Raw genomic sequence first — 17385 nt, 5'->3', positions numbered from 1 at the left:
TTCCGGCGGCGCTTTGTGTAGCCTTCAAAATGAGGTCTGTAATGGAGGGGCGTGTGTTTCTTCTGGCGGAAGACCAGAACATCGCACATTGCAAAATGTCTACGGAGACCTTGCAGTGGACAAAAGCATGGTGAGTCGTTGGGAGAGGCGTCTGTCACCACCGCAACAAGGTCACGCCAGCTGGCCACACACAGGTGTGACACCTGCAGTGTTGAAACGTGCAGTCCGTCTCGTAGGTGGTCGAACTGTCACAGTAAAACACCTCGCTGCTCAACTGTACGCGTCTGCTGGTAGTGCTCACACACACGTCCACCAATTGGGGTACTCAGTAGCAGTGCCGCCGGCCGGAGTGGCCGTGCGGTTCTAGGCGCTACAGTCTGGAACCGAGCGACCGCTACGGTCGCAGGTTCGAATCCTGCCTCGGGCATGGATGTGTGTGATGTCCTTAGGTTAGTTTGGTTTAATTAGTTCTAAGTTCTAGGCGACTGATGACCTCAGAAGTTGAGTCGCATAGTGCTCAGAGGCATTTGAACCATTAAGTAGGTGTGCCCGCTGGATTCCACGCCGCCTAACAGAAGGCCATAAAGAGCAATGAAGGACCGTCTGCGCAGAAATGTGTGCGCTTTACGAGGCTGATCGTGACAACTTTTGACGAACACCGTCACGGGCGATGAAACATGGGTTCAGGAGACAAAACGGCAATTCATGGAGTGGCACCACTCCACCTCTTTCACCAAGAAAAAGTTCAAAGCCGCACACTTAGCCGGTACAGTCATAGTGGAGGTCTTCTGATACCCTGAAGGGGTTATTATATTTGACGTCCTCCCAGATGGTGCAACTATTAACTCTGAAGTGTATTGTCGTACCCTCGGGAAATTAAAGAAACAACTTCAATATGTTCGTCGCCACAAAAATGCACACCAACTTCTCCATGACAACGTAATGTCTCGCACAAGCCTACACACCCACTGTTCTTCCTCATCCACCGTACAGCCCGGATCTCGCACCTTCCATCCGTTTGGCCCAGTGAAGGATGCACTCCGCGGGAAACGACACGTGGATGATGGGGAGGAAGACGTTGGCTCTGACGTCGAACGGTGGAGTGGTACCATGCGGGCATTCAGGCTCTCCGAGTAAGGTTGCGTAAAGGCCGTCGCATTGAACGGCGATTATGTTGAAAAACAGATTTTGGTAGCCAGAAGAGTGGGGAATAGTATGGTGTATTGGAATCCTAAATAAAACCAACCCGCTTTCAGAAAAAATGTTTTGCATTACTTATTGAACGCCCCTCATAAGATGAGCATCAACAAACATAAAACATGCACAATTTCTCAGATCATGCGTAGGTAGTGGAATTAGTTTAGGAAATGAGACACTAAAAATAGTCGATGGATTTTGTTATTTGTTTGGCAAAAATAACTGACGATGGCGGAAATGGAGAGGATAAATATGCATATTGACTATAGCGAGAAAAACACTTGTGAATATTACACTTGCTTTGCATCTAATATAAATGCAAGTGTTAGGAAGTTTCTGAAGGTATTTCTATGGGTTTTAGCCTTGTATGGAAGTGAAACTTGGTCGATAAAGAGTATTGACGCGAAGAGAAGAGAAGCTTTTGAAATTTGCTGTAGCAGAAGAATCCTTAAGATTGGATGGTAAATCGAATAACTACTGAGAAGCTAGGTAGAGTCGGTAGAGTAGGTAAAACCATCAGGCCGAAGTTTGGTTTGAATACCTCTGTGCTTTACTAGGCATTGTACTATTAGAGATGGTGTCTCGTTACCCTTCCTCCGACCTATGAACTGACCTGTCCACTCACTCACAAGGGGATCCACCGTTTAGTGTTAATGAGCAGATACTGAACAGAATTGAAGAAAAAAGAAATTTATGGCACAACCTGACTAAAGAAGGAACTGATTATTAGGGGACATCGTGCGGCGTTAAGGACTCGTCATTTAGGTATTAGAGAGAAGTGTGGGAGATCAAATCTGTTAAGGGAGACTAATGCCTGAATACAGTAAGCAGCTTCAAATGGATGTTACTTACAATAACTTGCATAGATGAAGTAACAAAATAGATTGGTCAGTTCGGTAGTTCAAATTTTGGAGTTTACAGAACACTTGTGAGTGTCAATGAATACTTTCACACAACGTAAGCGCAATATTTCACGCAAATTAACAAGAATATACACAATATATACTGAAATGGTTAGAAAACGTATTTAATAGTGCATAACAACTAGAGGGAGATCTTAACAACTACGTCTTAAATTTAATTCCTTCTTGAAGCATCTGGGAATCAGAAGAAAAACTCGCATATTTAAATATACAGGGTGTTCGGAAATTCCCGTTACAAACTTCTAGGACTTGTAGAGGAGTGTGAATACATAATGTTTTGAACAGGAACCCATGTCCGGAAACGTAATGTTTCCGTTCTACGACAGTTTTAGTTCAGGTGTTCAACTCATACACTTCTGCTTGAGCAACTGAATTAGGCGTGACGCAGTATAATTATTAGGAAACAATTCGAAAGGAAACATAACGAAACCTCAGTTTATCACTTAAGCACATTTGTCCGTATTAATACTTCAACATTACGTGTTTACGTTATTCCAAAACAAGATGAACCCAGCATACTATACTTACAGAACAGTACTCATGCTTAACAGCAGCGCCTCGATGTGTCGACTACCAACGGTTTTATGTACATTATACCTTCGAAGCATGTTCTGGTACACACTCTCCATCCCACCTGGCGTCTCTTCAGTTTCTAGAGCAGCGACCATAACTCGAGCCAGCATATCTTCCTCTGTCTTTATAGAAGTTTCGTAAATTAAATTTTGCATGCGACCCCGGAAGAAGTAGTCCGTAAGAGCTAAATTCGGCGGTAGAGGAGGCCACGCGGTTGGACCATCTCGGCCCGTCCATCTTTCACCATATCATCTGTGAGATGTCTTCGAACTGCTCCTGAGAACTGAGGTGGTGCACCATCGTGCTGAAACCACATTTCCCGACGGACATTCACTGAGACAGCTTCCAAGAATGTGTGCAATATGTTTTGTAGGAAAATCGAGTAGGAGGGACCAGTTAGGTTGAGTGAAAGGATGAATAGCCAGATCACAAGACCGTCCAGAATACTTGCCCAGACGTTAATACCAAACTGGTGCTGAAATCCCTGATCATGCGTGGCACGAGAGACTTGTTTGGCCAGACATGGCTGTTTCGCGAATGCATAACACGATCGCTAGTGAGCTTACATTCTTCTGTGAATAAAACTCGACATGGAAACAGGGGTGTGTCGCTGCAGCGGTGCAGGAACCACGTGCAGTAGGCAACGCGTTGTGGAAATCGGCTGGACTCGTAGCGTGTACCCTTCGTGAGTGGGACGGATGTAGCTGTTGCTCACGCAGGACGTCCGAGACGATACTGCGACAAACACCCATTGCACGTGCAGTTGTTGGAGTACTCTTTGACGGGTTCTCTTCAACGTGATTCAGTACGTCTTTTTCAAATTCGGTCATAAGGCGTTGCGTGGAGCAGCACAGTCGTGCCTCCTCACGGTGAAGATACCTGTTTCTCAGAGCCACTGCGTAACTTGGACAAAAACTTTTTGTGTTATGTTACGGAAATATTTGTGATAGAGCCGACTAGCAGCTTTTCCTTTACATCGAGATTCGCCCTACTCAAGGATGACGTTAAGTGTCATCAGGGGACCATCTGACATAGTACACGTCATCCTGTCTACGCTGTTGCATAACAGGACAAGACTTTTCTCTTTCTCTCAGCACCGGTGGACGCGTAACACATCTGAATTGAAACCGTCGTACAACGGAAACAGTATGTTTCCAGACATGGGTTCATATTCAAAATACTGTGTACTCACTCCCATTTAGAAGCCCTAGAAGTTAGTAACAGGAATTTCCGAACACCCTACAGATTGAAAATTTGAATTGCCAACATACGGTGGCATAAACCAAATGAATTATAAAGGGCACGACAATAAACGAAAAGAGACATAAAGTTAATTTTCCCTTGACGTGACTTGTCTAAAACGGTTCCGTCTCGTGCTAGAACTGTAAGATATTACTTCACTTAAACTGCGGATCAGGATCCAGTTTCTGCATCAAGCGCTGATCATCTACAGGATTTCTTTTTTTTCACAAAGTTAATGCGACTTTTCCGTATGCAGCCATATACGTACAATCTTTCACGTCGTCACTTCAGAAAAAAAAAACGTACTGGGAAGTTATGGAGCTATGCGGTCGTGATTTACACCGAATCATATATTCTCTTACGGACGCTGTTTTACGAAGGTGTGTCTTACACCATCAGCATCAAAAGGGTTACCCACTTTCAGCAGACTCAGCGTTACCTTATTTTAGACACTCAAGTTACGAGAGAAATTTAGAAGAAAGAAATATGTGCATTACTGATTCAAAAATGACAAGTACAGTTTGTACCGCGTTCTGTTATAGTAAGATTGTGAAACAAGAGGCTTCATAAAGTAAGAAATTAAGTAACTCTGTTGTTGTCCACAACGGCGCTAGGTTGCGTTCGTGTGCACGAGGACTCTCTTTATAGCCTCTCTCGTTCTGACTGGCGCTCAGCCCCTCCTCAGAGGACGTGTCTGACCAGTAACTAATAACCGAGAAGCTTGAGTCTCGCTCGCTCCCCGGAGACTAAAGCTTTTCCGTTCTCTTATCGATCGCGTGCTCGAGGTATGTGGGCTTCCGGAGCACCGAGGCTGGCCTCTTCGCGGGCTACACTTGCCAGCTGCTCACGCCCAAATGACATTACTGTCACGAGACTATATGTATCCACATATACACTTCGCAGTCCACTCTATAGTGCACGGCGTTACTGATCATGGCAAGTGTATTTGTAAGGAAAGCTACAGTATTACAGAGAGACCAATGAAGATGTTTTAAAATCAAGCGAAAGGAGTATTTCTAAATAAGATTTTTATTACAGCCGCAAAAGACAGTACATATCCATATTACTTGAATTACAAAACCTCCCCACCCTTTTTTTTCGATAGTCCTTTCGCGAAAAGTTTCTGGGACAACTGGTTTCTTCGGTCGATCATTTTCGCCATGTTGCCCCAAGTAAGGAGTAGAACGGGCTCTACAGACTGTGATGTATACGCGAAAACATCGGATAACTCGGGTGACAAACACACGTTACAGCATATGGTGTTAAAAAACTGACACTTGGTTGGAGGCCATTTTCTAGGATGGCCTTCGGCTGTGCGTCTGAGGTATGACTTGTGAGGTTAATTTATTGAGGTTCTAATAATTGTACCACAACGGCCTATAACGACTTTGCCTAAAATCAGAGTACCTATAACAACAAAGTGTTGTTTTCCACCAACAGAAGAAGCATCCACTGTGATAAACGAATCGCTACTCTTTTTATACCCATCATATCGATCATTATCATTATATCGATCATTTTCGCCATATTGCCCCAAGTAAGGAGTAGAACGGGGTCTACAGACTGTGATGTATACGCGAAAACGGGTGACAAACACACGTTACAGCATATGGTGTTAAAAAACTGACACTTGGTTAGAAATTAGCGCACTGTCGGTAGTTCGTAATAGAGAGAACAAGGTATTGTGAGGTCGCCACATAACAATCGACAGTGGATGAAAATATAGTGTCCCATACACACATAGTCTTGTTAAAATTACCTCCTCCCGTTGAGATGGACAAGAGGAAGTCTTCCAAGGCGTAGGGACGGGTTTAATGTTCCTCAAATTGCGCGGAAAGACAACCAGTGTTCGTACCGAGTGATAGAATGTTTTAGGTATAGCAACGCTGACATCGTCCAAGGAGACCCTTTTTTTGTGGCTTTCGGGCGTCACCCTTACGGCCAGTCTCAGACATAAAAAACAACAGTTATCAGATATATCCATTTAAACTGAGCTTCAGTAAACTATCTAAGTAAATTAACATATTTAATATATTACGGCGTAAAACAAATCTCTCTTCCTTTGTTCTCATTTAACATAATTGGAGTTGAAGCCCTGCCAACAGAGTCAGCAGCCGGCGTGTCCAGGGATCCATATGAACGACACGTTGGTGCCAGCATTAGCGAGCGAGATTTACCAAAGGTTAGTACGTGTTCATCTCACAAAAGCTATAGAGAGCCCTGAGAGGATCAGAGCATACAACATGTTTAGATGTACAAGGTCCCCTGTATAGGGCAAACACCTCTGCAGTAAAAATGGAGCACAGGTCTAAAAAACGCTTAACGAAACCCTCCCCGACAATAAAGGTGGGTGCTGTACCGCGGTCGCCTTAGAGTCATCAGTGTAAATGACTATGCTCTCGCCAAACTGGATAGTAAGCGGCAGAAATGTGGAGCGAGTTATGAAAGCCGGAATAGTGTTCTTTGGAAAGTAAGTCCAAGATGGGCACGGACCTTCGCACTGAGCGGGGGGAGGGAGGGGGGAGGGGTGACCTCTCACGTCACAGGAACGTAACAGGTAATGCGAGATGAATCTGTCGTGGTGGAATACGATTGCGAACTACGGGACGCGACAAGAGAAACTAATATTGGCGGTCAAGGGCGTTATCAGAAAAGGAAGCATAAGGTGAATGGCTGGATATACAGGACAATCGACAAGCGTATTTGCAAAGGAAGACGTGCCGGAATGACAGCTGTAATTCGGCAACTTCTGCGTAGAGTCTCGTAACTGCACTGGTGGGTTAACGCACCAGAAGCCAAACGGATTACGCGATGATGAATCGTGTTTAAGCCGACTTAAAATAGACGGTCGTGTCGATGAACACACAATCCATCCACAGTCCAGCTGCAATCGGGCTAAGGCTCGATGCAAACGATGAAAGAGTGTTCGTTTCGCTCTCCATGAGGTGCCACTTACAAGGCGCATGACTTCGTTCTCGGCTACGCATTAATTCCAAATACAAAATGTAATTCGAGTTACTTGTGTAAAACATTCCATAACTGCATATCTTCTCGCAAGGTGACCAAATATTTCATTTACGAATAAATATGAAATGATCGCAAGAGTTCCTCTTTATCGCTTTAAGTAGGTTTCTTGACTACTGTGTCTTATATAAGACGTAGACGCCGAAACGAAATAGAACCTCATATTCACATGCGTTTTGACATTTTTTTGGGACAAAAATCTCCTCTATAGATATCAATAAGGATTTCATAAGCAGAGATGTGACAAAACACAGCTCGCTCTTAGTGAATTCCAGAGCTCTGTAGATAATGGAAAATAGATTGACGCCGTGTTCCTTGACTTCGAAAGGCATTCGATACAGTTCCTCAATGCCATTTAGTGAACAAAATAGTTTGCGTATTATTGGATCAGATTTATGACTGGAATCAGAACTTTCTAGCAGATAGGATACAACACCTTAGTCTTTACGAGACGAAATTGACAGATGTAAAGGTAGTTTCAGGAACACTCCGACTTAGTGTTACAGGACTGTCACTGTTTACAATGTACGTAAAAAATCTAGTGGATAACGTTGGAAGCTCCACGAAGCCGTTCGCAGACGATGTTCTTGTCTATAGAAGGATTGCAACGCCAGAACACTGTAGCGAAATGAAGGTAGACCTGGGGAAGATCGATCACCGATGCAGGTACTGAAGCCGGCCAGAGTGGCCGTTGGGTTCTAGGCGCTACAGTCTGGAACCGAGCGACCGCTACGGTCGCAGGTTCGAATCCTGCCTCGGGCATGGATGTGTGTGATGTCCTTAGGTTAGTTAGGTTTAATTAGTTCTAAGTTCTAGGCGACTGATGACCTCAGAAGTTAAGTCACATAGTGGCTGGCTCTGAGCACGATGGGACTTAACATCTGAGGCATCAGTCCCCTAGAACTTAGAACTACTTAAACCTACCTAACCTAAGTACATCACACACATCCATGCCGGAGGCAGGATTCGAACCTGCGACCGTAGCAGTCGCGCAGTTCCGGACTGTAGCGCCTAGAACCGCTTGGCCACCGCTGCCGGCTAAGTCACATAGTGCTCAGAGCCATTTGAACCAGGTACTGGCGTAAATAAATGTCGCGTATTGTGCACAAATAGATGAAGATATCCATTACTGTTCGATTACGCTGTTGACGAAAAGTCAGTGATAATAGTAACAACCGTGAAATATCTTGAAGTAACTGTCCGGAGGGACCTAAACTGGAATGATAACCTGTAGCTAATTGTAGGAAAAGCGGGTGGCTGACAGGTTCATACGAAGAATCCTAAGGAAATTTAATTCAACTACAAAAGGTGCGGCGCCGGCCGCGGTGGTCTAGCGGTTCTGGGCGCTCAGTCCGGAACCGCGCGACTGCTACGGTCGCAGGTTCGACTCCTGCCTCGGGCATGGATGTGTGTGACGTCCTTAGGTTAGATAGGTTTAAGCAGTTCTAAGTTCTAGGGGACTGATGACCATAGATGTTAAGTCCCATAGTGCTCAGAGCCATTTGAACCATTTTTGAACAAAAGGTGCGGCTAGCAAAACACTTGTAAGATCGGTTCTTGATGTTACACATCCATCAGGCACGCTTCTCAGGCTGGATTAATAAAACATGTAAAGAAGATCTACAGAAGACCGGCATGTTTCATCATGGGATGGTTTTATTAGTCGCGAGAGCGTTACGGAGTTAATAAACGGACTATAGTGCAAGAAGATGCACGAGAGGAGGTATGTATTGCAGAGAGGCTCGGAGAACAAATAGTAAATTTCGCTGAGACCGAGAAGCTTATGTCCAGGAATGATTACGGTTTTAGAATGCATGCTCGTACGAAACTCAGCTTGCCCTTTTCTCACATGATATACTGCGAACTATGGATGAATGACAACAGGCAGATTCCAGATTTCCGAAAAGTAATTGACATAGTGCCGCATTGCAGAATGTTAACTGAGGTATGTGCATATAGAACAGGCTGCCAGAAGACTTCTTAAGTAGTGGAAGCCAGTATTTGTCCACGACGGCGGAGTGTTCATCAGAGACAAGGGTATCATCAGGAGTGCCCTAGGGAAATGTGCTATGACCACTTTATACACAAATGATCCGACGTACAGGGTGGGCAGCAATCTGCAGCTATTCGCTACTGACACTGTGGTGTACGGGAAGGCGTCGTCGTCGAGTGACTGTAGGGAGATACAAGACGACTCAGACAAAATTTCTAGTAGGTGTGATGAATAGCAGCCAGCTCTAAATGTATAGCAATATAAGTTAATGCAGATGAGTTTGAGAAACGACAGCAATAGCAGTGTCCTGCTTGACACAGTAACGCCGTATAAATATCTGGGCGCAACGTTGTGAAGCGATATGAAATGGAATGAGCACATGAGGGTTGTAGTAGGGAAGGCGAATGGTCGACCTCGGTTTATTGGGAGGATTTTGGGAAAGTGTGGTTCATCTGTAAAGGAGACCGCACATAGGATATTAGTGCGACCTATTCTAGAGTACTGTTCGAGTGATCAGCATCCGCACCAGATTAAAGGAAGACGTCGAAGCAATTCAGAGGTGGGTTGCTAGATTTGTTACTAGTAGATTCGAGCAACACCTGCGTATTCTAGAGTAGTGGTCGAGTGATTGTCATCCGCGCCTGATTAAAGGAAGACATCGAAGCAATTCAGAGGTGGGTTGCTAGATTTGTTACTGGTAGATTCGAGCAACAGCCACGTATTGCGGAAGTGCTTCGGGAGCTCAAATGGGAGTCCCTAGAAGGAGGGCGACGTTCTTTTCGAGGAGCACTTTTGAGAAAATTTAGAGATCCGGCATTTGAAGCTTACTGCACTACGATTCTATTGCTGCCAATGAACACTTTGCCTAAGAACCACGAAGATAAGAGAAATTAGGCCTCATACGGAGGCATACAGATAGTCGTTTTTCCCTCGCTCTGAGACTGGAACAGGGAAGGAAAAGTCTAGTAGTGGGACAGAGCCGCCAAGCACTGTGCGGTGGCTTGTGAAGTATGTATGTAGATGTAAGTGTATAATAAGAGTCCGGAATCATATTATTTACTACCATATATGTCTCACGAAAGGATTAAAATGTGGAGATCAGAGAAAGGAGAGCTCTTGTGAAGTTTTACCAACACCCGTTCTGCCCACGAATGGAAAAAAGGCAGGGGAAATGATAGAGATGCTATGAGTACCCTACATCAGGGTTTCCAAAGTTTTCCTGTGACGGAACACTTTCACAATCCTAGTACATTGATGGAACACCATGTTTATTTTGGAGGTTAATAAAATTAACAAAATTTTTCAAAATGAGAAAAACTTGTTTTATTCTGTGAATATTTCCACTTTAAATCGTAACTAATACCATGAAATATAATAAATTATTTTAAAAAAATAGAAAAAAATATCGAAAAAAGCCATGTTTTTAATAGTATTTTGTGGAGCACTAAACATTGTTTGGGAAACCCTGCCGTACATCGACACGTGTGGTTGTTTGTGGTGTGTACATGTAAATTTATGTACCAGCGTCAGAACGTCCTGACATAATTTATTTATTATAAATCAAGTCAGGGACCACAAATGATCATCAATCGGGTTATTAATTACAGTCACTGATAATCATCTTCAGACCTACGTAGATGCAGTATAACTTGTTTTCTCCAAGTGTCAGTATGGATCTTGAGTGATGGTCATAGTGCCCAAGATCTGTAACGTGTTGGCGAAGCTTGTGTGGCTAATTGTGACTGTAGCACTTGCGTTTTTGTTATATGTAGCTTGTGTCAACCCAAACAAATACTGCTCCTCATGACTTCGATGCAACATTCAGTGTCGACGGAAAGTGTCGGTTTGTTACCCATTACAAACAAAAAAATATTTTTAAAGGGAAATTTTAGGTGCCAGTTTGATAGAGTGGTCCCACTTCAGTCTAGTAGCACATCTGTTTTATCGACATGTATTAAAAGTGTCAGTACACCACGATCAGTACTCGAGGAACGACGTTACCGCCCTGGCCCGCGGTGACTGCTACCTCCAAACAGCAGCGCCCCTGTTAATACACGTGGATAAAACAAATACCGCACGAGACTAATTTACTTCAGCTCTATCTAATGAGCACATAATTTTTCCCTTTAAAAATCATTTTGTTTTTAATGGGAAACAAAGCGATACTTCCCGTCGACACTGGACGTCGCCTGAAGTATGGGATGAGATTGCAAAAACGAAATTGCAATTATCTGCCAAAACACCAGAGAAAATGTGCCGGGCGACTCTTTGGAGATACACCCTGTATATATGGAATGACACGATACGTGTAGTTTACTGTACCAACTCAGGTCTGAAGATGGTCATCGTTGACTGAATTTAATGACCTGCTTGATATACATTTGCGATCCATTACTGAGATTATAATAAATGAAATATTTCCTGATCGATAGAATTCCTTGTTGTAACTATGTCGCAGATTTTGGTCCTGACATTCATTGATATGAGAACTGTAGATAGGTAGTACATTTGTGCTCCTGCTGTCATTTTTACAAATGCCTTAACGAGCTCGTCGCCAGACCGTGAAGGCACAAGGGCTGCCTACCGACGTCACGCGGCTGCGGTATGGAGCTGTATGTGGCTGGCACACAGCTCTCCCAGCCGTTTTGCAGACTTGCCAGACCTTGGAACCGCTACTACGCGGTCAGGTAATTTCTCAGTTGGCATCACGAGACTGGGTGCACCCCGTACCAATCCTCCCACCAAGGAAAAACCCCTGGCAGTACGGGAATCGAAGCCTGGTCCTCTACATGGCTGTCATAAACGCTCACCACTCAACTACCTAAACGGACATACACGATATACAGGGTGATTATAATTAAAGCTCCGGTTTCTAAACGCTGTAAACAAAAGAACCACTGCTCAGAATGACGTCAAATCTGAACGGAGTATTATCGAAGAAGGGGAAAACTTTGTGGAAACAAAGGAATTTAACGAAAATGTTACCACTAGACGGTGCTGTAATTGTCATAAAGTAAATGGGTTCGGCTACAAATGAGAGATGAATCGCGATACGACTACTGTGGACTGAGTTGCACACTGAAGCAACCGTACTGCGGAGTGTGCATGACCGCGCAGTTTTGGCATTCAACAGTTGTGGCACTGCTTGTTAAGTAAACCCATCCACAATGGCAAGGTCGTGCCACTTCGCAGGGGAAAAATCAGTTTGTAACTGCCCTGAGGCCAAAAACTGCGTAAAAAGCAACAACGGTTTTCAGTCGTCATGAGATTGGAGCTGTCCGCCTTTTCTGCCACAGGCTGAAATCGAGAGACAGCATGTCCACAACAGATCGGACTGTCTCAGAATGCGTTGCGCAATGCGGGCCTTCAGATCATCTACATTTGTAATCGGAGCAATGAACACAGCATCGTTCAGACAACTCCACAGCCAGAAGTCATACGGATTAAGATCCCGTGATCTGGACGGCCAGGCTGTAGGGAAATGACTGCTGATATTTCTAGAATTTCAAAAATGCCTCTGCAGCAGCTGCTTCACTGGCTGTGCAATGTACAGAGAGGCGCCGTCCTACATAAAAATAATCCTACCCACAAATCCACGCTGCTGAAGTGCTGGAATGACTTTGGTGCGCAAAAGAAGGAAGTAGCGTTTACCAGTGACAATGCAGATAACAAAACCCGCAGAACACATCTCCTCGCAAAAGTACGGCCCTGTGCGATGCCTTGACCCGCACCACTGCCTAGTACCCTTTGCAGAATGATGTGGTACCGGTTGATGTGCCAGCTGATTTTTCGTTCTCTGAAATTTTGTGTATTGACATGGAAATGGGCTTCGCGTGTCCACAGAATGTTTCACGGCCATTCATTCTCCACTTCCCTGCGAGCAAGAAATTCTAGAGCATGCGTTTGTCTTACTCTCAGATCACCATGAAGCAACTCCTGAACATGGGTAATTTTGTATAGATAGCAGAGCAGTATGTTTCGTACAGTTTTATGCCCCGGTCTTGCAGGCATGTCCAAAGATCGGGCAGTGTTCCGTGCATTGCATATTAGCACAGCACCGCTCTACCCCTCCTGCAATGCTACGTGGTCACATCTTCTACTGACGTCGGATCAATTGTTTTTCTCCCTCTGTCAAATTGCACTTCAAAACAATCTGTCTTTTCAAATTTCGTGATCATTTTCTCGATACTCTTGGCAGACATCGGACCAACTCTTATGTTCATGCCCTTAAGTGTCCGGAACTTCTGCAATGCTACCGGCACACGGTCGCCGTTCTTGTAAAAGAGCCTTACCAGCAGCGCCCGATCCTGCATTTAGACAGTTATGCCGAGCGCCTCTGATGCAAACTGAGGAACAGCCGTTCACCCCGCGTCTTTTATTTTGGATATTCCGTCGCTTACAGCGCCATCTAGTGGTAAGGTTTTAGTTTATTCCCATAACATTTCTCCATTCTTCGATAACATTCCATTCAAATTTGACACCATTCTGAGCAGTGGTTAGTATCTTCTTACAGCGTTTTGAAATTGGAACTTGAATTATAATCACCCTGTACTATAAAATATCCGTGCTCGGCTATAGTGCTTGCCGCTTGTTTCAAGTTGTTTTGTGCCTCCAAATGCCTTAAAAGAAACTACGAGGGACGTTCAATAAGTAATGCAACACGTTTGTTTTCTGTAAGCAGGTTGATTTTAAAATGGCTCTGAGCACTATGGGACTTAACTTCTGAGGTCATCAATCCCCTAGAACTTAGAACTACTTAAACCCAACTAACCTAAGGACATCACACACATCCATGCCCGAGTTAGGATTCGAACCTGCGACCGTAGCGGTCGCGCGGTTCCAGACTGTAGCACCGAGAACCGTTCGGCCACCCCGACCGGCTGGTTGATTTTAGTCACGATTGCAGTGCACTGTATAATTCCCCACTCTTTGGGCTACAGAAGTCTTTCAACATTATCTTCGATCAATGCGACGGTCTTACGCTACCTTACTGTGAGGGACTTTATGTCCGGATGGTTCCACTCTAATGGTCGACGTTCGACCCAACATGTTGCTGCTTCAGTAACCTCACCATCATCAACATACTTCTTCCCGCGGCGTGCATCCTTCAGTTCCGCACGGATGGTACTTCGTTGTTCTTCGCGGTCTTCTGTTAGGCGGCGAAGAACTCAGCGGACGCACACCTTTGAGCACCCCATCTGGTGGACGAGTGTGTCAGCACTGTCAACAGTGAAGTCCAGTTGTGCAGCGAGGTGTTTGAGTGTGACCTTCAACCACATCGACTGAGAGTGTTTGCACGTTCCAACATTACAGCAGTCACAGCTGTGTGCGGCCAGGCGGCACGCGGGAAGTTCGACAGGTTTGCGTGACCTTGCTGCGATGATCATATACACCTCGGCCAACGACTTACTGTGCTTCTGTTCACTGCTTGTCGTCGTAGACATTCTGCAAGCTCATATGAATTTCTGCGATGCTCTGGTTTTCCACCAAAACAATATCGACGACAGCTTTCCGCTAGGAACGCACCTCTATTACAGACGCCAGACGTCTAGGGGTAGCGTCTTTGATTCATAATCAAAACGTCTTCGGTCCCGGGTTCGATCCCCGCCACTGCCTAAATTTTGATAAATAATCAGCATTGGCGGCCGAAGACTTCCGGCATAAGAAGTCAGCCTCACTCTGCCAACGGCCTTGTCAAAGAGGGTGGAGGAGCGGATAGAGGTTCAGGGCACTCTCTTGTCCTAGGGGTGGGAAATTGCCCCTAAAGGCGGAAGAATCAGCAATGATCAACGACATGAGGATGCAGAAAGCAATGGAAACCACTGCATTAAAGACACGTAACGTGTATCCACAGGACATGTGGCCTGTAATTGAAGAAGTATCATGATGATCTCTCCTTTGGCAAAAGATTCCGGAATAGTCCCCCATTCGGATCTCCGGGAGTGGACTGCCAAGGGGGAGGTTACCATGAGAAAAAGATGGAATAATCAACGAAAGGATAACGTTCTACGAATCGGGGCGTGGAATGTCAGAAGCTTGAACGTGGTAGGGAAACTAGAAAATCTGACAAGGGAAATGCAAAGGCTCAATCTAGGTATAGTAGGGGTCAGTGAAGTGAAGTGGAAGGAAGACAAGGATTTCTGGTCAGATGAGTATCGGGTAATATCAACAGCAGCAGAAAATGGTATAACAGGTGTAGGATTCGTTATGAATAGGAGGGTAGGGCAGAGGGTGTGTTACTGTGAACAGTTCAGTGACCGGGTTGTTCTAATCAGAATCGACAGCAGACGAACACCGACAACGATAGTTCAGGTATAAATGCCGACGTCGCAAGCTGAAGATGAACAGATAGAGAAAGTGTATGAGGATATTGAAAGGGTAATGCAGTATGTAAAGGGGGACGAAAATCTAATAGTCATGGGCGACTGGAATGCAGTTGTAGGGGAAGAAGAAAAGGTTACAGGAGAATATGGGCTTGGGACAAGGAATGAAAGAGGAGAAAGACTAATTGAGTTCTGTAACAAGATTCAGCTAGTAATAGCGAATACCCTGTTCAAGAATCACAAGAGGAGGAGGTATACTTGGAATAGGCCGGGAGATACGGGAAGATTTCAATTAGATTACATCATGGTCAGACAGAGATTCCGAAATCAGATACTGGACTGTAAGGCGTACCCAAGAGCAGATATAGACTCAGATCACAATATAGTAGTGATGAAGAGTAGGCTGAAGTTCAAGACATTAGTCAGGAAGAATCAATACGCAAAGAAGTGGGATTCGGAAGTATTAAGGAATGACGAGATACGTTTGAAGTTCTCTAACGCTATGGATACAGCAATAAGGAATAGCGCAGTAGGCAGTACAGTTGAAGAGGAATGGACATCTCTAAAAAGGGCCATCACAGAAGTTGGGAAGGAAAACATAGGTACAAAGAAGGTAGCTGCGAAGAAACCATGGGTAACAGAAGAAATACTTCAGTTGATTGATGAAAGGAGGAAGTACAAACATGTTCCGGGAAAATCAGGAATACAGAAATACAAGTTGCTGAGGAATGAAATAAATAGGAAGTGCAGGGAAGCTAAGACGAAATGGCTGAAGGAAAAATGTGAAGACATCGAAAAAGATATGATTGTCGGAAGGACAGACTCAGCGTACAGGAAAGTCAAAACAACCTTTGGTGACATTAAAAGCTACGGTGGTAACATTAAGAGTGCAACGGGAATTCCACTGTTAAATGCAGAGGAGAGAGCAGATAGGTGGAAAGAATACATTGAAACCTCTATGAGGGTGAAGATTTGTCTGATGTGATAGAAGAAGAAACAGGATTTGATTTAGAAGAGATAGGGGATCCAGTATTAGAATCGGAATTTAAAAGAGCTTTGGAGTACTTACGGTCAAATAAGGCAGAAGGGATAGATAACATTCCATCAGAATTTCTAAAATCATTGGGGGAAGTGGCAACAAAACGACTATTCACGTTGGTGTGTAGAATATATGACTCTGGCGACATACCATCTGACTTTCGGAAAAGCATCATCCACACAATTCTGAAGACGGCAAGAGCTGACAAGTGCGAGAATTATCGCACAATCAGCTTAACAGCTCATGAATCGAAGCTGCTTACAAGAATAATATACAGAAGAATGGAAAAGAAAATTGAGAATGCGCTAGGTGACGATCAGTTTGGCTTTAGGTTCAAAAATGGCTCTGAGCACTATGGGACTCAACTGCTGTGGTCATAAGTCCCCTAGAACTTAGAACTACTTAAACCTAACTAACCTAAGGACAGCACACAACACCCAGCCATCACGAGGCAGAGAAAATCCCTGACCCCGCCGGGAATCGAACCCGGGAACCCGGGCGTGGGAAGCTTGGCTTTAGGAAAAGTAAAGGGACGAGAGAGGCATTTCTGACGTTACGGCTAATAATGTAAGCAAGGCTAAAGAAAAATCAAGACACTTTCATAGGATTTCTCGACCTGGAAAAAGCGTTCGACAATATAAAATGGTGCAAGCTGTTCGAGATTCTGAAAAAAGTAGGGGTGAGCTATAGGGAGAGACGGGTCATATACAATATGTACAACAACCAAGAGGGAATAATAAGAGTGGACGATCAAGAACGAAGTGCTCGTATTAAGAAGGGTGTAGGACAAGGCTGTAGCCTTTCGCCCCTACTCTTCAATCTGTACATCGAGGAAGCAATGATGGAAATAAAAGAAAGGTTCAAGAGTGGAATTAAAATACAAGGGGAAAGGATATCAATGATACGATTCGCTGATGACATTGCTATCCTGAGTGAAAGTGAAGAAGAATTAAATGATCTGCTGAACGGAATGAACAGTCTAATGAGTACACAGTATGGTTTGAGAGTAAATCGGAGAAAGACGAAGGTAATGAGAAGTAGTAGAAATGAGAACAGCGAGAAACTTAACAT

The sequence above is a fragment of the Schistocerca nitens genome, chromosome 2 (assembly GCF_023898315.1).
Source record: "Schistocerca nitens isolate TAMUIC-IGC-003100 chromosome 2, iqSchNite1.1, whole genome shotgun sequence".
NCBI lineage: Eukaryota > Metazoa > Arthropoda > Insecta > Orthoptera > Acrididae > Schistocerca > Schistocerca nitens.
The sequence above is the reverse complement of the archived record's forward strand: the minus strand, read 5'-3'. Positions refer to the sequence as shown.